The 25,072-nt window shown below is 43.6% G+C and overlaps 1 long non-coding RNA gene across 2 annotated transcripts in view; it reads left to right on the forward strand.

Annotated features, from left to right (window-relative positions):
• Positions 1 to 25,072, forward strand: part of LOC144300445 (uncharacterized) — a 215,475-nt gene that overhangs the window by 169,869 nt on the left and 20,534 nt on the right. For both annotated transcript variants that reach the window (XR_013367071.1, XR_013367070.1), the window contains exons 15-16: positions 4,019 to 4,117; positions 11,447 to 11,587. This is a non-coding gene — a long non-coding RNA (uncharacterized LOC144300445). The remainder of the gene's footprint in view (positions 1 to 4,018; positions 4,118 to 11,446; positions 11,588 to 25,072) is intronic.

The raw sequence follows: 25,072 nt of genomic DNA on the forward strand, positions 1-25,072 counted from the left end.
TTTATTGACCAAGGGACCCTCCCCATCCCCAACCGCACACACTAAGGCTGAAAAGAAGTTCAGGGAGGTGAAGCAAGGAAGACTAGACTCTTCTCCAATATCTGCAAGTGGGGATTTTAGACTCTGATGAAGGCTGCTATGGTTTGGGGTATACCAGGACCCATTGGCCCTCCCTCTCTTCCCCCTCCTCCCCTCCCTCCCTAGGTTCCCCTCCCTTCCCCTCCTCCCTCCCTCCCACTCTTCTCTTTCTCTCTCCCTCCCTTTTCTCTCTCTCTCTCCCTCTCCCTCTTTCCCTTCCCTCCCTCCCTCTTTCTTTCTTAATTGGGAAAATATGAGCACATGTGGTAAACTGAGAGGGACTAGCAAAAAAGGACAAATGCTATTTATAATTGTCATATTTCATCAAACCCAATATGCTATCAATTTAAAAAAGAATATTTTACATATCACTAAGGAAAAGAAGTTGCCACATTACGACATCCCGTCCTGATTTCAGAGATGTTTAAGTGGGGAATATGTGCAATATATTCAATGCTTTAAAAGCACTACTATGTCCCTCTGAAAGTCAAGCACGTCGTCATTAACGACATATTAGCTAGTATTCATTTAACAAACCCTGATTTAATGTTACTGTGTACCAGGCACTGTTCTTAGTATCTTATAAATAATAATTAAAGTTAATTATTGAAATCCTTGAAAGAAACCTGTGAGATAAGTACTGTTATCACGCCCACTTAACAAATCAGGAGACTGAGGCATTGAGAGCTTAAGAAATTTTCCCAAAGTCCATAAGTAGCAGATCTAAACTTCAAACTCTGGTCATTGCCCTTGGGGTCTGTCTCTTCTCACCACTAAAGTATGTGTTGGCCTACAGTAAATGTTGGGTGAATAAATGAACGAGTGAGTCAGTGAATGAATGACAAAAAGAATCAACACTGGATTTCAAGCCCAAGACTTAGCACGAATGTCTCCCTCTGTCCCCTCCTCCTCTTAGGAAAAGGGTCAACCGATCTTCCTTAAGTTCAAGGTCTTAGCACATGGATTAAGTTCTAAAGGAGGTGAGAAAACAAGAGGAGGGAGTGGGATATGGTGTACGGGAGGGAAAGAAAAGTTGCAAAATAGTCATCCTGACTATTTTGTACTTGTAACTGTGCCATTCCCCTAACCGGAGCCTAATGATTTATCAGTAAGATCATCTGGGCTGTGACGAAGGATGGTATTCTGGGAGAGAGTGCCACCTATTGAATGACCATCACCACAGCTGGAGAATTTCATCCAGGCCACCCCAGACATTGGGAGAGAAGACAAAACAGCTGCAGAAATGGACCTAAGTCAAGAAAGCCAATCTCCCAACAAACGATCTTGAACCTAAAGCTAAGGTCTCTTCCAGCCCATGCAGATGGTAATACACTGGAAAGCCTTCTTTGTAAGAGGTTAAAGAATCTGGGACAGACCTGTTTGGCCCAAACGATGAGGATTCTGCTGAATTCCATGGCTTGAGTCGTACAGTGTTGAGTCCAGGTCATTTCTGAGCCACAGGCTGCTACAGTGAGCATAGAGGTAAACCTAAACTCTTGAGAAGGAAAAATACCAATGATTGAGTCTCTACGATGTGCTTTACAAAAGCGTTAATTTCACCTTTGTTCATACAGTAAATATTTACTAAGCAGTTACTAGGTGCCGAGCACTGTCCCTAGACATTGGGAAAATAGCATTGAACTTACACCAGGGCAGGAGGAGCAATGGACAGAATATAAACAAGGGCTATTGTCTTTCAGGCAGTAATAAATGTTGTCAAGAAAATAAAACCAGCAAATGGGGTAAGAGTGGTCACATCACTTAAAACTCCCAATGATCTTGTAGGACAATATTACTATTCCCGTTCCACAGGCTCCTAGAGGCAGTTTTAGTTCAAGTTCAGCTCGACTCAGGTGTGAACACACGAGGGAGCCACGGAGCTGGCAATGATTTCATTCTCTGCCTTTCTGAATCTAAAACTGTCTGGGGGAGGAGGGGTACCCAGGTGGCTCAGTCGGTTAGGCGTTGTGATCTCGGGGACCTGGGATCGAGCCCTGTGTCTGGCTCTCTGCTCAGTGGGGAGCCTCCTTCTCCCTCTCCCTCTGGCAAATAAATACAATCTTTGAAAAAAAAATGAAAAGAAAACTGCCTCTCACCACCACCCAAGGCTGTGCGGGAAGAGTCAAGATGAACCGGCAAGATACAACGTCAACCTTGGCCTGTTGTATCAGTGATCACCTCTGGTTTGTCCTAAGAGTTGTTTGCAATACCGAAGCGTCTCTAGCAGGGCGCACAGGTACACACACGTGTGGGTGTTTACACGGATGCCCAGCAGCTGACAGCCCTTGCTCATCCAGAGCGCCCTTCTGAGGGGAGAAGACATCAAAGGGCCTTCGTTGGCCTTACCCTCCGCCACAGTCGGTCAGCCAGGGAGGCTTGGACTGACCTCGTACACCCCCAAGAAATGTGTATAACTTTCCTCTGACACAAACCTCATCATGGAAGAGGATATGTGGGCTTCCTTGTGCTTGCACGGTCAAGTGTCATTTCCAAGAAGCTGGGAAGAGGAGCCCTGGAGCGCGTTCCACGGTATGGTTGCTGCCAAGGCGTCTGGAGACCGAGAATCTTGGGTTCCCTCCCCGGAGCAAGCGGCCCTTGTGTGTGGGGTCGGAAGGATGTCGCCATCTCCTCTGAATGGCCGAGGCAGGGTCTTCACATTGTCAGGGCCCCTGTCAGACAGCCCTCGGAAGCCGGAAGGGACATGTGTTTCCTCACCTCCTGCGGCTCCTGTCCTCTGAGGGCGGGTGGCGTCCCCAGACAGAGCGCCTGAAACCCCTTCAATTCACATTAAGCCTTGACAAATGTATATGGTGGTTTCCGACCCAGAGAGGACTCCGCACCCTACAGTTGGGCTGAGTCAGGAGAGAAGTGCTCGGCTTGACAGGCCCAGCTGCCAGTACTTAAAAAGCTGACTCTCGGGCTCACAGATAACAAGTAGGAAATGCACAGTTGATAGACAGGTCCTGGGCGCACGGCTGTCCTTGTGCACAACAGCGTGACCCGTACAGCCCCAGCCGACCACTGCCTCTGTCTGCCCCGCCTCCCGTTTGTTACCCTGCGGGCTGCTTTCCTTCCACAAAGTGAGACGTGATTTAATGTGTTTTTATTGAATCTGAAAATGGCTACAAGCATTTTGGAGAACTAACTCATTAGAAAATGTAAAATAACCAGAGCAGACCTCTAAAGTGCTTTTTAAAAATTATGACATGGGCTGATGGTGCCAACGCTTCACTCTGTCAGCCTCAGCCTTCTCTGGATCATTCAGGATTATCTGTTTGTGTCCTGCTGTCATCCTTGAGGAAATAGATCCATAAACATTATCAAGGCAAAACCGAGTTAAAGCCTGAAAGAACACTGGGCTCCCCTGATAAGATCTGTGCTGTGCAAAGCTGGGTAGATTGTGCTTTTGCACAATTTTCCCCCTCTCTGGCCCTACAAATCCTCAACCCCGGGACCCAGAGTTGCCTCCTGTTCTTAAACAATCTTTTTATCACTGGGTTTTGCATCGGATGCAGTAGGCAGTCTAGAATGCCCCCCAAATGTAACCCCTAAGAAAGGGCACTTTATTTCTCTCTCATATGGTCCTCTAACTGCCCTGACACTGAGAATGTTTCCAAGTGACCGTAGCTTTTATTTTTTCCTGTCATTCTGTTATCCTGGGTCTTTTAATGTAGATCTCGTGGTAACGTGGCACCTTGTTATCTCAAGGTCTTGATCTATAGAAATGTATTGATGATGACAATGACGGTATGTTTCCCCTGAGACATTTCATTTATGAAGCCAGCATTTCGTGGAGAACTGGCAGTACTTGGCCAGGAGTGGTTCAAAAATCCGTGGTAAATAGGCCAGGTGAACAAGACTGGGAAAAGGACAGTCTGAGGAAGGCTTGGAGGCACGCCAAATTCAGAGTAATGCAAGCACTCTTTTGCATTTTGAACAGAGGGAGCAATTTGAGGAAGGTCTTGGAGGCATGTCAAGTTGGAGAAACGCAAGCCCTGTAGTTCAGTGAGGCACGGATGGAAGGTACACCTGAGGAACGGTAAGAAGTGAGGTGAGGGGACCTGGGACGGAGGTTAATTCCCTCTCGTACAGCAGTAGGACAACAGAAGATCCGTTCCCTTTGGTTGCTAATCAGAAATCCTGTTAGACTGATTCATTTACCTTGGAGATTTATTTATTTATTTATTTATTTATTTATTTATTTATTTATTTTAAAGATTTTATTTGTTTATTCATGAGAAACACAGAGAGAAAGAGAAGCAGAGACACAGGCAAAGGGAGAAGCAGGCTCCACGCAGGGAGCCCCATGTGGGACTCGATCCCGGGTCTCCAGGATCACACCCTGGGCTGAAGGTGGTGGTAAACCGCTGAGCCACCCAGGTGCCCCTACCTTGGCATTTTAGACATGTGCACACTTGCACGCACACACACACACACACACACACACACCCCTACGTTTCCCTACATCTCTTTACATTTGGGAGGTGAGTTAAAAGTTTAATCTTTAAAAATTTTACTTTTATTTTTAGTTTTTTGACATACAAAAAGTGTACGGAATGAATGTATATAACTCGATGAGGCTGGACACAAGTGTATACCCGTGAAATCATCACCACACTCTCTGCCATTAACCTTGCTTTCACCCAAAAATTTCCTTCCGCCCTCTTATTTATTATTATTGGTTTTATTTTATACTCCTTATTTCTGATCAAAAAATAACATGCCTTCTCATCACTAGGAATGTGATTATGGCACGTGGAAAGACTGATATTATACTTGGAACCACTTGATATATTCATATATTCATAAACTCTGTACATTTTCGGTTCTACACTTTGGCTTATAGGCTCTCTTTCAAAATTATCTTTCCATCCTAAATAGTGGAATATATAAAGCATAAAAATATATATGTATACATCTGAGTTGATGCTTAGATTATTCAGTATAAGTAGCTATGTGGATTTGGGGGAATTTTGAGAAATTTGAAAAACTAGATGCGCAATAAAATAGACATTTAATTAGCTTCTAATTAGAGAAACCAACGGACAATAGCCTGTAAAAATTGTTCATTGTTCAAATCCCCAATGTGCGAAGCTGCGGTTTACATGCCAGCCCCTTGCACAGCAGTGGTTCTGAGTAATCTCCCTCTAACTGGTGCCCGTGGCTCTCCATCTGTCGATACATTACTGTCTGAATTTCTATAGGGAAGGCATATTTTTAAAATCCTTTCTTCCCTTTTGCATTTCACTGTGATTTTCTACTGAAGTGATGTTAATTTCAGCCCAGCAAACTGTTGCCCCCAGCCTGTTAGGAATGGGGGGGCACTTCTGCAGGTCCTTTTTCTGATTATCATAAATTATGAGGTGATATGGACAAGGTCTAGTCAGATCAGTATGACCAAGACAGCTAGGGAGGGAACAAAATGGGAATTTTTTGGGTTTTATGTTTTAAATTTTATTTATTTATTTGACAGAGAGAGAGAGCATGCAAGTAGGTGAAGCAGCAGGCAGAGGGAAGAGAAAGAAGCAAGCTCCCCACTAAACAGGAAGCCCAATCCAGGGCTTGATCCCAGGAACCTGGGATCATGACCTGAGCTGAAGGCAGATGCTTACCTGACGGAGCCACTCAGGTGCCCTTCAAATGGTTTTTAATGGAATAAAGGATAAGCTAGGCATCTTAATTTCCAGACTGCATAAGGAATCCACCAAAAAAACATTTTTTTTCAGTGAAAATAATACAGATCACACACATTACTTTCCATCAATGAGAGTATCTCATAATGACCAATATATTTTTTTAAGATTTTATTTATTTATTAGAGACAGAGAGAGAGAGGCAGAGACACAGGCAGAGGGAGAAGCAGGCTCCATGCAGGGAACCTGACGAGGGACTTGATCCTGGGTCTCCAGGATCACACCCTGGGCCAAAGGCAGGCGCTAAACCACTAAGCCACTGGGGCTGCCCAATGACCAACATTTTGGTGAAAATTCAGAGATAAGCAAAGCCGACATGGAGTTTGGGTTACTGATAAGCAAATAAAGACAAGAGGTACCAAATCCAAATGCTTATAGCACAAGTAAGCAAAGGAAGAGCTGAAAGAAATCGAAATATAATCTGAAGGCTTCTAGCTTCCAAGAGAAAGGAGTATTTTTAACAAGGATAGAAAATTGTGGCAGGGGGCCCCTGGGTGGCTAAGCTGTGAGTATCTGCCTTCAGCTCAGGGCCTGATCCCAGAGTTCCAGGATGGAATCCCACATGGGGCTCCCTTCAGGGAGCCTGCTTCTCCCTCTGCCTTCTCTCTGTGTCTTTCATGAATAAATAAATAAAATCTTAAAAAAGAAGAAAGAAAGAAAGAAAGAAAGAAAGAAAGAAAGAAAGAAAGAAAGAAAGAAAGAAAGAGAAAGAAAGAAAGGAAATTGTGGCAGGTGTAGGAAAATTGAAAATGGAAAATCTATAATTGAAATAACCACCACTCACATAAAGCAAAGCAATATTTTCTTGACATGGGCAGGGGAAAAGATAATCATAAAAATAAGAATAGAAATTAAAAAAAAAAGAATAGAAATTTTTATATACCCACATTTAAATTTAAAGTACACTTTTTACAGGTACCTGGATGGCTCAGTCGGTTAAGAGTCCAACTCTTTTTTTTTTTTTTTTTTTTTTTTTAAGAGTCCAACTCTTGATTTCAGCTTAGCTCATGATCTCAGGGTTGTGAGATTGAGTCTCATGTGGGGGTCCCTGCTGGGCATGGAGCTTGCTTAAGATTCTCTCTCTCCTTCTCCCTCTGCACCCCCCCCCCCACTGCCCATGCAGGCTCTCTCTCTAAAATAATAATAATAATAATAATAATAATAATAATATACACATTTCAGAAATCAAATCTCAGCCCAGTCAAGTATTTTAGGGTTTATTAGACAGGATGTACATGCATATATACAAAGAATTGGTGTTTAATGGATACTCAATCGCCCTCTTTCATTCCCTTCATCTGATTCCCACAGTCTTTTTTTTTTTAATTGTATTTATTTATTCATGAGAGATACACAGAGAGGCAGAGACACAGGCAGAGAGAGAAGCAGGCTCCATACAGGGAGCCCGACGTGGGACTCGATCCCGGGACCCCGGGGTCACGCCCTGAGCAGAAGACAGATGCACCTAACTGCTGAGCCACCCAGGCATCCCTCCCACAACGTCTTTTACTCCTACTTACAACAGGCACGATCCTTGGAGGGTATCCTGTAATCCTGTGATGAGAGATGCTGTGTAACGCTGGTTTTTAATGCCAGGTCGGTTCTTTCTCTCACTCTCTTCTCCAGCATTTTGCTTTCTTCCCCCTCTCACCCACTCATTTTACAGAACATAAATTATAATCTGGGGGAGATCACACAGTTAATACATGTCAGAGTCAGTTTTCGATCCCAAAACTTGTTGCTTCTTTTTTTTTTTTTTTTTAATTTCAGTATATGCATCACACCTGCACTTTTTGCCACCACCTCTCAACATGGGGCTCCTCTCGAGGTACAAATACCTGGTTGAGTGCAGGTCCACCTTGTATACCGCACAATCCAGGCTCCAATCACAGCATAGTTTTTCAGAATGTCTCCCCTTGTCCAAGCTGTGCAGTGTCAACTCACTTGGTCATGCATAGTGGCCTGGATTAGGCCCCCTCCTTTGAGCCCCCCGTGGCGTCCTGTACACAGTCATGGCACTGACTGCATTATGCTGTAGGATATTAACGAGTGTCATGTATTGTATTTGATGTGTATGTGTCATCTGTATGTCCTGCTTCCCCTACTTGGGGCAGAAATGATGTCATTCCACCCAGTGTCCCATCCTCCCTTCCTCAGCCTTGTCAGAGGCCCTTGTGGGCTATGACCCTGAGTGCCTTGGGTGCACATGTGTGTAGAGAGGGGTAGCCCTGGCTACTCTCTCCTTGCTGCTGAGGCCAGAACTGAGGCTGGATGGTCCCTTACACTGATGCTGAGGGCTCCAGAGGATGCTTCATGGTACTGCCGCCGCCACCATCACTACTGAAGCCAGAGGCCTGATGTGGCTGATGAGGTCTGACAAGTGTGGGGAGAGGCTGCTGGGGCCGAGCTTCCTGCCCAGTGGCAATAGCCACCACTCACACAAAGCAAAGCAATATTTTCTTGATGTGGGCAGGTGGCACGCTACTTCCCTCAGTGTCTCACCCAGCCAAGTTGGCTAGCGATCCTGGCATTACAGCTTTTTCAACGCAGCTCTCAGGAGGCACATGGGGAAGGGGGTGTAGGTCCCATGGACAGCTGCAGATCCAACCCCCCCAATCCTTTTCTGATCCCAACTCTTGGGTGCAGAGGCCACCATACTACCTGCCCCCGTCACCCCACCCAGGGGCTTCCTACCAGGCCCATTTTCTCCATCAAACAAAGTTTAAGGAATTTGAAGTAAAAAGGAAAGGGGTCAAGCTCTTGGTCCCATTCTTCCCCAGCTAAAATGTCATCCCTCCTCTTTACACTGGTCTCCCTGGTCCGGCCTCAGTGCACAGACAACCCAGAGGAAATTCAGGAGCATTTACCATATCAGCATCATTTCCCTCCTGGTTTCTCTACATTTCTGTAATATACTGTTTAAAGTCTATAATTTCCTTTTTGAGTCAACATCTTTTGGCCATGTTGGGGGTAAAACAAGAAACTATAGTATGAGGCTTCAGGTCACTGAAGATGCTGGGATTGAGGTGGCCAGCCTGTGGTCCTGGGGGCACCTGGGATCTCAAGAGCGGTCTGGGCAGGCTTTAGAATAAGTGATAGAAAACAAACTGCTGTTTAAAAATTGTAGTAAAGGGGTGCCTGGATGGCTCAGCGGTTTGGTGCCTGCCTTTGGCCCAGAGCGTGATCCTGGAGTCCCAGGATCGAGTCCCACATCAGGCTCCCTGCATGGAGCTTGCTTCTCCCTCTGCCTATGTCTCTGCCTCTCTCTGTGTCTCTCATGAATAAATAAATAAAATCTTAAAAACAAGTTGAAGTAAAGCTGAAATTACGTGGAATATTCTATGTTCCTGAAATGGCCTAAAATGACATGAAAATGCAGACAGGTATGAGGATATTAATCTGCCAGGAACAGAGGGGTGTGATTTGTAATAGTATGTGTGACAAAATGTAGGGAGAGCACTTATTTCAGTTGCTGGATGATTCCTTTTAAATCCTGAGTCCTCCAGCAGCTCCTCCTCTGGTTGCTGCCCCCCTCCCCCTCGTCTTGTTCAGCTACTATAGAGCAATCAGGGGAGCCTGTTAATTCGCACTCTGTCTCAGGTGGGTTAATACTGTTGCCTGGCATCCTGATGCAGACCAGGGTGTGTCAATTTATACTGTTCTTTCAAGGTCATGTTTTTGCTTTTGCTTAAAGATTCTGAGAAACCGGGACGCCTGGGTGGCTCAGAGGTTGAGCATCTATCTTCGGCTCAGGTTCTGATCCTGGAGACCCGGGATCGAGTCCCACGTCAGGCTCCCTGCATGGAGCCTGCTTCTCCCTCTGCCTGTGTCTCTGCCTCTCTCTGTGTCTCTCATGAATAAATAAACAAAATCTAAAAAAAAAAAAAAAAAAAAAAAAAGATTCTGAGAAAGTACGGAAATATCTAAGCCTGAAGTAATAGATATAAGATGGAATGTGGTGCCACTGCAATAAGCCCCCCTTGGGCAGGCTTTCCTTCACCCCCCACCTAGTCTCTGGAGTTCCTGGGGTGCTATGTACACCCAAGAGGGAGCACCTTCTCTGCCCTGAAGGAGCTGGTTGAGGCTCCAGCTGGACAGACCACAGTTATGTGCCTGACATAGTTTAATAACTATGAGGCAATGTACTGTCGCAAGTCAAACATGCAGATTAAATACTGAGAGACATGGGCACGCAGAGAAAGGAGCGGCCCCTGTGGGCTGGAGGGGTCGGGGAATGTCTCAAAAGACAGGGAAATGAGTAGGGACTTGACGGGACGGGGAAGGTTTGAGTGGCTGGGGTAATTTATGTGGGAGAGGATGTGGGGGTGAGAATCAAACAAGCAATCAATAAATATCTACCGTGGCCTCATTTGGGAGAAGGTACCTGTTCTAGGAAGTGCACCGAGTGCTCTGAAGATGGCAAGCTAACCAAGTGGTTAGATATCAACGGTTCATAGAAGAAATGGTTAGGAAGGTAGATGAAGGGCAGCCCGGGTGGCCCAGCGGTTTAGCACCGCCTTCAGCCCAGGGTGTGATCCTGGAGACCCAGGATCAAGTCCCACGTCAGGCTCCCTGCACGGAGCCTGCTTCTCCCTCTACCTCTCTCTCTCTCCTCTCTGTGTTTCTCATGAATAAATAAATAAAATCTTAAAAAAAAAAAAAAAAAAAAAAGGAAGGTAGATGAAGGCCAGGGTGCTGAGGGCCTTGAATGCCAAGCAAAAAAGTGTGGAATTTATCCAAAGGGCCAAAGTTTACCACGAGTATGCGGTCACACCAATATGCCCCACAGTGGGTTATAAGTGAGTGGAGGTAGTGACCCACTTCAGGGAGGTTGGGGGTGCCTGGACATCCCAGAGTCCCAACACACTTATTCCTGTCTCTATACAGATATCATAGTCTACGTTTGCCATGGCTTGGAAATGTTTGTCTGTCACGGCCCTAGGACAATGCAACGCTGAAGATATTTGGGCACTCGTGTAATATTTTGAGTTATGATCTTATTTTCCTCCCCAACGGAACTATAAACTTCTCCAAAACAGGAACTCTGTCGTCTTTCTATTGTTGTTTCCACTCTGCTACATGGGGAGAAATTCTTGGTTATTTGGTTACATGAATATTATGGCTTTGAGACACCAAACATCGCTAGGGGTGCCTGGGTGGCTCAATCACTTAAGTGTCCAACTCTTTTTTAGACATTTATTTGACAGAAAGAGAGAGAACACAAGCAGGGTGGGGTGGGGTGGACAGTAGAGGGAGAGGGAGAAGCAGACTCCCCACTGAGCAGGGAGCCCAACGTGGGGCTCGATCCCAGGACCCTGGGATCATGAGCTGAGCCGAAGGCAGATGCTTATCGACCAAGCCACCCAGGTGTCCCAAGTGTCCAACTCAGGTCTTGATCTCAGAGTTATGAGTTCAATTCCTTTTTTTTTTTTTTTTTTTAAGATTTTATTTATTTACTCATGAGAGACACAGAGAGAGGCAGAGACACAGGCAGAGGGAGAAGCAGGCTCCCTGCTGGGAGCCCAATGCGAGACTTGATACCACAACCTCGGGATCACGACCTGAGCCAAAGGCAGATGCTCAACCACTGAGCCACCCAGGTGCCCCTGAGTTCAATTCCTATGTTGAAAATAGTAAGTAAATAAACCAAACATGACTACTCTGCTTACTTCCAGGAAGGCCTAGAAATCATACAACTCCAAGTAGGACTAACTCAAAGTGGTGGGTCAGAAAAAAATGCTTCCAAGGAGTATGAAAGCATGCTGGTGGCCATGTTCAGAACGGCCAAGAAAGAAAAGATCAGACGGTCTCAAGAGGTGAGTAATATAGAAGAACACTTCTCTGGGTTAAGACTTGGGCTTTTGTTCTTCAAGAATCAAGCCTGACTACTTTGCCTGTTAGAAACCTCCTGACCATAATTCTAATACATAGTGTCAGGGGAACAAAAACTTCCCCCTTAATATTTCTTTATTCTTAGGTGGGGGCGGATTATGAAGTTCCACTTGAAGGTGAAGGAATAGGACCCCCCCACACACACATTCCTTCTAAATGTTAAACATGAAGTTACCGTCTGGCCCAGTAATTCCATTGCTAGGTGTCTACCCAAGCAGAATTGAACCATACAACCAGATAAAAAATATGTGAATATTCATAGCAGCATGATGTATAATATAGCTAAAAAGTGGAAACAACCCAAATGTCCATAAACTGGCACATGGATAAGATACTGTACATCCAGACAGTGGGACATGATTCAGCAGTAGAGAGGACTTCAGGCTACAGCTTGAAACCGTGTTGGTGAACCAAGTCATTCAGAAGAGACCACATCTCCTATGACTCCATTTTTATGAAATGTGTAGAGCAGTCAGATTTATGGACGGGAAGTAGATTAATGGTTGCCTAGGGCTGAGGGGTGTGGGGGAAATGGGGCAGGCAAATGGTAATGCGCCAGGAATTTCCTTTGAGATGATGAAAGTGTTCTAGAAATCAGATTATGGAGGGGCGCCTGGGTGGCTCCGTCAGTTAAGCATCTGCCTTTGGCTCAGCTCATGCTCCTGAGGTCCTGGGATGGAGCCCCACATCAGGCTCCCTGCTCAGCGCGGAGTCTGCTTCTCCCTCTCCCTCTGCCCCTCCCCTCCACTGGTGCGCTCTCTTTCTCAAATAAATAAAATCTTAAAAAAAAAAAAAAAGTAAGATCAGATTACAGGACAGTTGCACAGCTCTGTGACTATATCAAAGGCATGGAAAACAAGTTAAGATGGTGCCACAAATGAAAGGATCCGACCACCCGGAAGGAAGAGCTGCTCCTGCTCAGCAGGCAGGGGGGCTCCCTGTATTTCTCCCAAGGAGAATCCTGGTAGGGCAGGTGAAGGAGGGCGCAGGCGGAAAGGGCTGACACTACAACTAACCTTGAGGAGGAGGATGAACACCAGGCTAGTTAGTGGGGACAAAAGGGGGGTGAATAGAGTAAATGGGTGCTCGCGAGGGAAGGACAGGGGTCTGGCAACACACTGCAACCGCCTCTCCCCTCCTTCCCTCCCCTCCCCACCTCTCTTCCCCTCTGGCTATACACTGCAACCAGCTCTCCTCCCCTTCCCTCCCCTCCCCTCTCCACCTCCCCCCCCTCCCTTCCTCTGGCAACACACTGCAATCAGCTCTCCTCCTCTCCCTTCCCTCCCCTCCCCTCCCCTCTCCACCTCCCCTCCCTTCCCTTCCTCTGGCAACACACTGCAACTCTCCTCCCCTCCCCTCCTGTCCTCTCCCCTCCCCTCCCCTCCCCTCCCCTCTCCACCTCCCCTCCCTTCCCTTCCTCTGGCAACACACTGCAAGCAGGTCCCCTCCCCTCCCCTCCCCTCCCCTCCCCTCCCCTCCCCTCTCGGGGTCTTGGTGGGCTGCCTAGCAGCCCAGAGCTCCTCCTGGCGTGGACACCCGCTACACCGCCGTCCCCTCTCCTTGAAAGGCCAGAGGATCGGGTTTTCTGACCTGGGATTTGCAGGTGCGGGGACTGGGTTTGGGCGCAGGGCTGCGCCCTGGAGCAGTAGAGGGCGCCGTGGGCACGTAAAGCCGGGCCGCAGGCCGGGGCAGGGCGGGTGGCGTCCGTCCGCAGGGCGCCGCCGACCCCGGGCTTTGGAGCGCAGTTGCCGGTTCTTGGGTGATAACCTGAGCACGGGCCGCTGCAGCAAAGGGCAAGCAAACTCCTGCAGCACCGTCCGTCCCCAGAGGGATGATTTATTGAGCCGGTCTGGACATTTCTTTCATCCGGTTTTGTGCCGAGGGCTTTGGATCCCTTACAACACACCGGAGACCTGAGCGCTGCGCTCGCAGACTTAAAAACAGGAGAACCGTGTCCTCCTCATCCGCACTCCTCGCTGGAGCTCAGAATCCAGGAGAATCCCGCTCTAGGAGGCGGTGTCGTCAGGGAACACCTGATAGAAAAGGAGGGCGGGGAGCCTGGGTGCTTCAGGCCTTGAGTGCCTGCGGTTGGCTCAGGTCATGACCCCAGGGTCCTGGGATCGAGCCCCACTAAGGCCTCCCTCTGCTTCTGCTGCTCCTCCCCTTCCTGCTCTCTGCCCTCCTCTGTCTCTGTCTCTTAGATAGATGATAGAGAGATAGATAATACATAAATAAATAAATTTTTAAACAAGAAAGAAAAGAAAAGGAAGGGGGGAAATTGTTGTCTTTTTCATCTCACTTCCCTGCCGGCTAAAGGGCATGCAAGCATAATAGCCAAATTTATTTAGTGCCCACAATGTGACAGGCATTGTTCTAAAAACTTTACAACCACGATTCCACAGTGTGGTCTGTGGGCCAGCCTCAGATTGTTATAGGCGCAGAATCAACGGGCACCCCAGAATCCACATTTTAAAGAGATTTTTTAAAAAAGATTTTATTTATTTATTCGACAGAGAGAGAGAGCACACAAGTAAGGGGAGAGGGAGGCAGAGGGAGAAGCAGGCTCCTAGTTGAGAGCCCAAAGTGGCACCCAATCCCAGGACCCCGGCTGGGGTCGTGACCTGAGCTAAAGGCAGCCGGGTTAATCGCTTAATTGACTGAGCCACCCAGGTGCCCCCAAGGTTGGGATTTCTAACTCAGGCAAAGTAATTTCCATGCTTATGCTCTTAATCATATTGCTTAACTTTTTTTTTCTTCTTTATCTTCTCCTCTGAAATGCATAAGATGGACATAATAACTTTTCTACCTTATGGTCATCTTGATTAAATAGATACTTTATAAATACAATTGAGACACTTTAGTTAAAAGTACTTTTTATGGGTTAGTTATACAAAGTGAAGTCTAAGCATTCTTGTCTTGGGAGTGCTTTTTAACCACAAGTACATTGTATCCTATTTCTGTGTTTTAGGTCTGCCTCACATACCTGTAACACACCAGGCACACTTCCAACCCCAGGGCCTTTGCACATGCTCCACGTATCTGCACGCCACCTCTCTCACCACCTTCAAGTCTTTGTCTAAATACTATATTCTCGGGGGATCCCTGGGTGGCTCAGCGGTTTATTGCGCCTGCCTTTGGCCCAGGGTGGGCGTGATCCTGGAGTCCCGGAATCGAGTCCCACATCGGGCTTCCTGCATGGGGTCTGCTTCTCCCTCTGCCTGTGTCTCTGCCTCTCTCCCTCTCTGTGTGTGTCTCTCATGAATAAATAAATAAAATTTTTAAAAATAATAAATAAATACTATATTCTCTAGAAGCCTTTCTTGACTACCTGAAGTTATAACTGTCTCTTGTAAAAAATGATTCAGAAAGGAAAGAAGTTTTCCTAAAACTGAAGCAAAAAGAACAAAACACACCCATGTAACTGAAGCAAAAGAGAAGGCTTTTAAAGCCAAGAAAGCCATGCAGAAAGAAGTCAACAGCCAAAAGAAGAGAAAGATCTACACATCTTCCACCTTCTAGTGGCCCAGAACACTACAACTCTGAAGGCAAGTCATGTACCTTCAGAAGAGTGCTCTGGGAAGAGTAAGCCCAACCACCACGCCCCCATTGGCGGCCCTTCACCTCTGAGTAGGTCATGAAGAAATGGAGAGCAACAACACACAGTGCTCACAGTGCTCACTGTGTCAAGGGCACATCTAGACAGCTGTGAAGAGACTCTCCTACCTTGATGTGCCCAAAGTCAACACCCCGACGAGGGAAGAAGGCAAACCCTAGACTAGACCTACCATGATGCTTTCAATGCTGCCAGTGAAACAGATCATTTGAATGGAGCCCAGCTCATTGGTTTTATTTTTTTTTATTTTTATTTTTTAAAGATTTTATTTATTTATTCATGAGAGACACAGAGAAAGAAAGAGGCAGAGACACAAGCAGAGGGAGAAGCAGGCCCCATGCAGGAAGCCCCACGTGGGACTCAATCCCGGGTCCCCAGGATCATGCCCTGGGCTGAAGGCAGTGCTAAACCCCTGAGCCACCCAGGCTGCCCATGGTTTTAAATATATTTCCATTTTCTGTGACCAAAGAAAAAATTACAACCATTCCCCCTACAACACACACACACACACACACACACACATCTTATGCCTCTGCTTTGTTCTTCTTGGTAGCACTTTTTATAGCTTGATAAATATGTTATTTTTTTATGTGCTTCATATTTCTTTTTTCCCATTAGAATATAAATTCCCATAAGTACAGAGTTTTTTGCTCATTTTGCTCACTGTGTACCCCTCCCTACTCCCTCTCTTAGAAAATTACCTGGCACAATGTAAGTGCTTTATATTTATTGAATGAATGAATAAGTGCATGGTTCCAACCTGACTGCTGTTCCAAATTTCTTTAGATGTTTTACTTTATAGATTTATATCTCAAAATTCTAGTAACGTGATTGGCAAAATAAATATTTATAGAAATGGAATTATTGTATTGACAGCATATTTATAGAAGTTTATACTGCATGTTTAGGTCAACAGCATCCTTTTTTCTGTTGCTTGGAAAAGATCAAATAAAAAAATCTGTGGATATTACACCACAAGTCATAAGAGCAGCCCACTCAGCTATAAGAAGATAATTATATATTGTGTATGTCACATCTATAGTTTTGAGAATTTCATATTTGATAGGCAATTTTTATTTGATATGTAAAAATTTTAGTAAGCTAGTAAAGGTATCACTTTTTACTTTTTTTAAGATTGATTTTATTTTTTTAATTTTAACTTTTTAAAATATTTTATTTATTTATTTATGAGAGAGACAGAGACACAGGCAGAGGGAGAAGCAGGCTCCATGCAGGAGCCCAATATGGGACTTCATCATACTCTGAGCCAAGGCAGACACTCAACCGCTGAGCCACCAAGGCGTCCCTATTTTATTTATTTATTTGAGAGAGAGAGAGCAAGAACATACAGGGGGGAAGAAACAGAGGGAGAGGATCTCAAGCAGACTCCACACTGAGCACAGAGCCTCACATGGGGCTTGATCCCACAACCCTGAGATCATGACCTGAGCTGAAACCAAGAGTTGGATACTCAACCAACTGAGGCACCCAGGCACTCCAAGGTAGCATTTTTTACTTAATGCTGTTGAGTACTTAAGAAGTTTCTCTGTGTGTCAAAGTTATAAAACTGTTATTTGATGTAGTAGTTGCTACGGTAACCATCTTAATGAGAAATTAATCATGTGAAATCAGTGGAACTTATCCATGTGTAAAATTTCAACTCCAGTGGTTCAGAAAAAGACACATCATTATTTTCACGTTTTAAAATGAAATTCAAATTTTAGTCACATGGAAGGGTCAAATATGTCAAATCTCATTTCTTAATACAATATCTGATTTGCATTTTAGGTCTTATTGGGGTTTCTTGGGCACTCTAAAAAATACTTTTCTCTTTACCTTATGAATTTCAAACCAATAAAGAAAGAGATATCGAAGTCTGGCAGATAGAGATAAAATTATCCATCTTGTGATTGGCAAAACTGAATCAAGGACAATAGCTTGAGTTTTTGGTCACAATCCAGTCCATTCCAAGCCAAGATCATGGGATGACTTAACCTGGGAGAGATTCTGAAAACTCACTCAGAATCACCCCTTGGAGTGCATGTGCCTTGAGCTCTAGTAGCAGGGAGAGAGGAATGGGCCTTTTAGAAGGCAGCTATACCTGAAGTCACTATATTTACCATAAGATAGAAGTGGAAAAATGAACCAAAATACAACCATTTTACAGCCACCTGGAAGAATTAAAAATGGAGCCATGCTAAGTCAGGTCTTCACAGTCACAAACACAGAAGCCCCTCTTCATCATCTGGGGAGGATCAAGTAAAGGACAAGGAGGCAGGCAGATGTTCTCTTCTCTTTATATTTTTTTACGTAAATTTATTAAAGTGGGATATATGTTAGTGTACCCTATATGCAGAAAAATACACAAATCATAAGTTCAATAAGGCTTAACAAAATAAACACACCCATGTAACCAGCACCCAGAGCTTAAAAAGAGAACAATATCCATTATTCCAGAAGTCCTTCGTATATCTACTGATCCACAGGCAACTTAAATGCATGATAAAACAAAGTTCAAAACTCCTTAAGGGACTATAACAAAATCCATCATACCAACTACAAAAATTCAACGACTAGGAGCCAATCAAAAATTATCATTCATAAAAAGAAGCAGGAAATATGATCCATGACCAGTAGATGAATCAAGGGAAAGAGATCCAGAAATGACAGACAAGCAGACACTGAGATGGAAATCAGCATGTGGATGTTTAATAGAGTGGACTTGGGATCCACACCAAGGAGGGCAGTGAAGGAAACCGACTTGGGCCAAGGGGGAGCTAGGCTGGGATGCACTCACCCCAGAGGCTTCAGTCAACAGCAGAGGGAGCTCTGAAGCTGGGCCAACTTTAAAAAAAAAAAAAAAAAAAAAAAAAGTATTTTATTTAAATTCAATTTGCCAACCTATAGTATAACACCCAGTGCTCATCTCATCATGTTCCTCCTTAATGCCCGTCACCCATCCCCCCACCTACCTCCCCTTCTGCAACCCTTTGTTTTCCAGAGTTAAGTGCCTCTCATGGTTTGTCTCCCTCTCTGATTTCTTCCCATTCAGTTTTCCCTCCCTTCCCCTATGATCCTCTGCACTGTTTCTTAAATTCCACATGAGTGGAACCAAATGATAATTGTCTTTCTTCTATTGGCTTTATTTCACTAAGCATAGTACCCTCCAGTTCCATCCATGTGTATGTTAATGATATGTAGTCATCCTTTCGGATGGCTGAGTCACATTCTATACCACATCTTTATCCATTCATCTGTTGAACGACATCATTGGGCCAGCTTTTTTAATTGTCTGGAGTTGGGCAGAGGGGGTCAGGCCTTTATGGACCTGTATTGACCAGTCATTGGTTGACGACCGCCACTGGAAAATGGTGTAACCATGGGTAAGGAGGCGCTCTTTATCAAGGACAATTCCTAGACAGAGGTGACTCCTGAAAACTCTGGGTCACTATACCTTTCAACAATTGAGAGTCCTTTTATCTGGGAGGAATATCTCTATGTATATGACAACATCCATTACAGGGGCTAAGTTAGATTACTGGGGGTGGGGGAGGGCAGAATGGTTCCCCACCAAGAGTCTTGTCAGGGCAGAGCTCTCTTCTCTTAAATCTTTCTGCTTGGAGGAAAAATCTGTTCTTGGTGATGTCTTATGTAGGGAGAGAAGAGGCCAAGAGCCTAACTGAAGTGCTGCCAACAAAATGAGTATTTCTTAGGTAAGCAAATCTTGGAGAAGTGTCTGAACACAGCCAGGGGAAGCCTCGCCAACACTGTGTGAATACCCTATGAAGAGCTATCGCTCTGGCTATAGAAACTGAAGCCTAGAAAAAAATGTTTTCCCTTTTTTTTCCCCTCTGTCTTTTTCCCCCTTAACCTCTGGCCCCTTTCCACCTCCTTTCCGTATGTTATTTTCATTTCTCCACTTATAATTCATTTTTCTGTACCAGCTTCATCGAGATATAATTTACACACCATACAATTTGCCCACCCATTTAACATGAACAATTCAACTTTTCTAAAAATTATATTCATAAAGTTGGACAACAAATGCTGCAGCCAATTTTAGAATATTTCCATCATCCCCCAAAAAAACGCTTTGCCCTTTAGTTCTATCATTAGGCAATCCTCCCATTTCTCAGAGCCCTAGGCAAATACTAATCTATTCCTTATTTCTACAAATTTGCTTATTACAGACATTTCATATAAATGGAATCATATAATATGTGGTCTTTTGTGACTGGCTTCTTTTTCTTATTAGCACTTGGCATAATGTTCTCAGGGTTCATTGAAACTATAGTATGTATCAGACCTTTGTTTCTTTTTATGGCCAAGTGATACTCCATTATTTGGATATACCACATTTTGTGTATCCATTTATCAGTTAATGGGTATTGGGATTGTGTCACTGTTTTGCTGTTATGAATAATGCTGCTATGAATATTTGTATACAAGTTTTTGTGTGGATGTGTATTTTCATTTCTCTAGGAGTGGAATTGCTGGTTCATACAATAACTCTATGTTAAACTTCTTGAGGAATTGCCAAACTGTTTTCTAAAGTATCTTTACCACTTTATATTCCCGCTAGCTGTGTATGACGGGTTTGATTTCTCCATATCCTCACCTACACTTGTTATTATCTGTCTTTTTAAAAGGATTTTATTTATTTATTTGAGAGAGAGAAACGTGTGCATGCATGCAAGTGGGGAAGGGGCAGAGAGGGAGGGAGAGAAGGAGAATCTCAAGCACACTCAGGGCTGAGTGCAGAGTCCAATGCAGGGTTCAATCTCACAACCCCAGGATCTTGACCTGAGCCAAACTAAGAATTGGACACTCAACCAACTGAGCCATCCAGATGCCCCCTATCTGTCTTTTTGATTACAGACATCCTAGTGGGTATTAAATGGCAATTTTTCATGGGTTTGATTTGTATTTTCCTGATGACTAATGACATCAAGCACCTTTTCAGGTCCTTATTGGCTATCTTTATATCATCTTTGGAGAAATGTCTATTCAGATATTTTGCCCATTTTAAAAATTGGGTTTTTTTTATTATTGAGTTATAAGAAGTTTTAAAAATATGTATATTCTAGATACAATTTCCTTATCTGATATGTAATTTGCAGAAATCTTCTCCCATTTTGTGTATTGTCTTTTCACTTTCTTCATTTGTCCTTTGAAGCACAAAAGTTTTTAATTTTAAAGAAGTCCTGTTTATCTTTTCTTTTCTTTTTCTTTTTTATATTTTTATTTTATGCTTTTTTATATTTTTATTTTATGCTTTTTAAATATTTCTTATGTTTTTATTTTATGCTTTTAGTGTCACATCTAAGAAACCATTGCCAATAAGTGGGAAATATCAGAAAGGGAGACAGAACATGAAAGACTCCTAACTCTGGGAAACGAACTAGGAGTGGTGGAAGGGGAGGTGGGCGGGGGGTGGGGGTGACTGGGTGACGGGCACTTGAGGTGGGCACTTGACGGGATGAACACTGGGTGTTATTCTATATGTTGGCAAATTGAACACCAATAAAAAATCAATTTATAAAAATAAAATAAAATAAAATAAAATAAAATAAAATAAAATAAAATAAAATAAAATAAAATAGGGATCCCTGGGTGGCGCAGCGGTTTGGCGCCTGCCTTTGGCCCAGGGCGCGATCCTGGAGACCCGGGATCGAATCCCACATCGGGCTCCTGGTGCATGGAGCCTGCTTCTCTCTCTGCCTGTGTCTCTGCCTCATTCTCTCTCTCTCTGTGACTATCACAAATAAATAAAAATTAAAAAAATAAAATAAAAAATAAAATAAAATAAAATAAAATAAAATAAAATAAAATGAAAAGAAATCATTGCAAAATCCAAGGTCATGAAGATTTACTCATATGTTTCCTTCTAAGAATGTTGTAGTTTCAGCTCGTATGTTTAGATCTTTGATCCATTTTTAGTTAAATTTTGTATATGGTATGAGGTAGACATTTAACTTCATTCTTTTGCATGTGGATATCTTCTTGTCTTAACCTCACTTTTTGAAAAGACTATCTTTTGCCCCTTGAGTAGGCTTAGTGCACTTGATTAAAAAATCAATTAAATATAGATACAGGGGCTTATTTCTGGACTCTCAATTATATTCTGTTAAGCTATATATCTATCCCTATGCCATTATCATACTGTCTTGATTACCATTACTTTTAGTTTTGAAATTGGAAAGTATAGGGGTCCTCCAACTTCGTTCTTTTTCAAGATTGTTTTATAATTCTTTTTTAAGTTTGAAACATGCTTTTCTGTTCTATATACCAGGAAATATGTGAAGGGAATAAGACAGGACTGGTCAGCCAGGAGAAAGATACACTTAGAGAAGAATTAACAACGTATACTGAAGATTGTGATAGGACAATTAAAGATACTAATAAAAACATAACAGAGAAACTTAGCCAAATCTTGGAATTATGAAAGATGAACTGAAGAGCAGAGGTTCAGACTGAGAGCTGGGCAGGATGAGGAGACAGCCAGAAAAAAGAGACAATATGCTGCATGTCAAGTCATTTCAAGGAATGGCTTTTGTGAATCCTGGGACCAGGGTATAGCTGTAAGAGAAGACCAAAGTTCAGGAAACCTTTAGGAGAGCGCAAGAGTAGAGCAGTATAAAATGAGTCTAGAGCAGGAGGCAAAGTAAGACCTACTTTTATCTCAAGGACATGAGGAGTCTTTGTGGGCTTTGAAAGAATGTTGGGAGGGCTTTGGTTTACATGTGAAAGGACCACTGGCTGGCAGTAGGTAGAAGGGGCAACATAAAGAAAGGAAAATCAGTTAGGGGGCTTTGGAAGTGAAAGATGATATGATCCAGACTACAATGGTGCAGGGTGTGGGGGCGGGGGATTGGGAGGTGGAAAAGAAAGTAGAAAGTGTGACAGAGTCTACAGGACTCAGTGATTGCTCAGATGTGACAGATAAAGGAATAACGGAGAGACAGGAATCAAAAGTGGCTCCTAAATTGTGAAATTATGGAACTTTTGTATACCCTGAGTATCCTGTAAATACTACGTAAAAGTTAAATCCAATTAAAAAAATAATATGGGAAAGTGGAATGTTTCCTTGAGAATAGAAATCCCTAACAAAGTTAAGTTGCCTGTAATTTGTGTGGTTTCTAAGTATTGGGGGTTTTGTTTTTTTTTTTTTAAAGACCACTCTGGGAGCACTTGGGAGGTTCAATCAGTTGAGCACTTTAGCGTCTGACTCTTCATTTCAGCTCAGGTCATGATCTCATGGGTCAAAAGTCTGCTTAAGATTCTTTCTCTCTCTCTCCCTCCCCCTCTATGCCTCCCCTTGCTTGGGTATGTATATGCCCACTCTTGCATTCTCTCTCTTATATAAATAAATCAATAAAATCTTAAAAATAATAAAAAGACCACTCTGAGTGATTCTTATTTTTCAAAAAAATAAAAAAGCAGGTGCAGCCAAGTGAGAGGTTGTGACTGTAGGAGCTCCTGGATCCCTAGACAGTGTACCCCACAACAGATAAAACAACTACTCTCCAACTACTCTTGCCTCCTTCCTGTATTACCAGGACATTACCAAGTGGTCTTCTAGCTTCTGGCCTTGTCTTTCCCAATGGTCTCCTCTATCACTGCAGTGCAACTAGAATGATTTTTCTTTTTTTAAAATTATTTTTATTTTTTTTAGAATGATTTTTCAAACAGGTACATCTCAGCTTGTCACCTCCTTTGCATAAGACTTTTCAGTGACTCCCATTGCCGTTAGGACAAAGTTCAGATCTTTGACATAGTTTTATGTCTCTGCACAATCTGGCTCCTGCCTAATTGCCCTCTTGCCACTTCCTCCTTTACACTCTAAGCTCTAGCCTCACTGAATTGTCCTCAGTTCCTTCAATGTTCTGTGCTCTCTTTCTCACCTCTTGGCTTTCTTTCACATCTTTCTTTGCCTTGCTACTATGCCTACTTATCTTTCAGGTCTTGCCTCAGACGTCATTTCCTTGGGAAAACCTTCCCCTCTTCCATTTTGAATCTGGGTTAGGGATCTTCCCTTGTTCAGAGGCCTTTAATGTCTCATGTTAATTGACCTGATGGGACCCAGCTCTCTTTTGGCCTGGCTTGGTCCATGAATAAATTGTAGACTATCATTAAGCATGAATGGACTGAGTTTTCTTCAAGTACTCTACAAGTATATTGGTTTTCTCAACTGTTGAGTGATAATGAGCTGGTACCTGCTGTATAGCTATGTACCAGTAAGTATCTGCTCTCCAGTGACTTGATTTTGCCAAGAGACAATGAACCTGAAGAGGATTTTATGAAGGTTGAGGAGATGAATAGGGTGTTAGGTCTTACCAGAATGCCAACTCATATCCACTGGACAGAAGAATGGGCAGACAATCTCTAGAGCTCTAATCTGTATTTATAGCCTGGGCAATTTTTAAAGCAGCTGTATCCAAACCTCCTTGTCAATAACAAGGAATTGTTTTCAGTAAACCACTCATACAACACCCTGCACTAAGTACTGCTGCTTCCTGGCATTTCTTTCACCATAAAATCCCTGAAAAATGACTCCAAGATAAATTAATGAAGAGACCTGTTAACATGAAATCATTACTTATAAGCCAGTTAAAGGTGAAACAACCAGTTATGGCAAGCAATAAAAGTTGAGAAAGCTGATAGCAAGAACAACTGAGCTCTAATGTTCCTTTCTGGTAATAATTACCCAGCAAGCCAGTTATCTTTTTGGGTTACTTGGTCTTCAAGATAGTATTTGTAATGGAAGAACACCTGTCTTTCTGGTTTCTTTAGAAGATGACATGCATCCAGCTTCTCCAAAACTCATTATCAGTCGGTATACAACTGGTTTAAAAAATAAGGAAGTGGGAGAAAGGGAAGGAGAGGGAAAACACATAACTCACCGAAAGTCAGGACCTCCTCAAAAAGCTCTCTTCTTTGATCCCAAAACTCATGGTACTTGTGCAACTCTAGTTCCATATAATCATCAACTAACAGTGTTTTTTTTTTAAAGGGAAAGCATTTTTTAAAAATTTTTATTTATTTATGATAGTCACAGAGAGAGAGAGAGAGAGGCAGAGACATAGGCAGAGGGAGAAGCAGGCTCCATGCACCGGGATCCCGACATGGGATTCGATCCCAGGTCTCCAGGATCGCGCCCTGGGCCAAAGACAGGCGCCAAACCGCTGCGCCACCCAAGGATCCAAACTAACAGTGTTCTAACTGGAGTGCATGCTGTTTCCTCAAACCCAAAAGCAGAGACCAAAAAAAATGCAAGCCTCAAATAATCCAATAATATTTGTTTCCCAGGTGATGGTGAATGGTATAGCAATATTTATGATAGAACATCCATACTTAGCAAGATCTCATTGCTCCCTTGTAAGGCTGCACACACACACACACAAACACTCTCTCTCTCTCTCTCTTTGAGGGTCAAACTCTGGACTGGGCTAGGCAGAGAGCTAGAAAGGATGAACAGATCCTACAGGGATAACTCATCATTAGGATAGGAGGAAAAAGTATTAATGGGCTGGCTTCTGTGCTATGGTCTGGAGGGGAAAGGGGACTATTATCGGTCTGGGTTTGCAACAAACTGGTAGCAATCTTGAGCCTTAAGGAATAGGTTATTCAAGTGCGTCTAAAAGGTGATTTCAGCGTGGAGAATCTTTTTTGCTTGTTTGGTTTTTGTTTTTTAAAAGATTTATCTATTTGAGAGAGAAAGAGAGCAGGGGGCAAGGGCAGAGAAAGAGAGGGAAATCCAAGCAAACTCTGTACTGAGTGAGACTCCAATGCAGGG

The sequence above is a fragment of the Canis aureus genome, chromosome 28 (genome assembly GCF_053574225.1).
Source record: "Canis aureus isolate CA01 chromosome 28, VMU_Caureus_v.1.0, whole genome shotgun sequence".
NCBI lineage: Eukaryota > Metazoa > Chordata > Mammalia > Carnivora > Canidae > Canis > Canis aureus.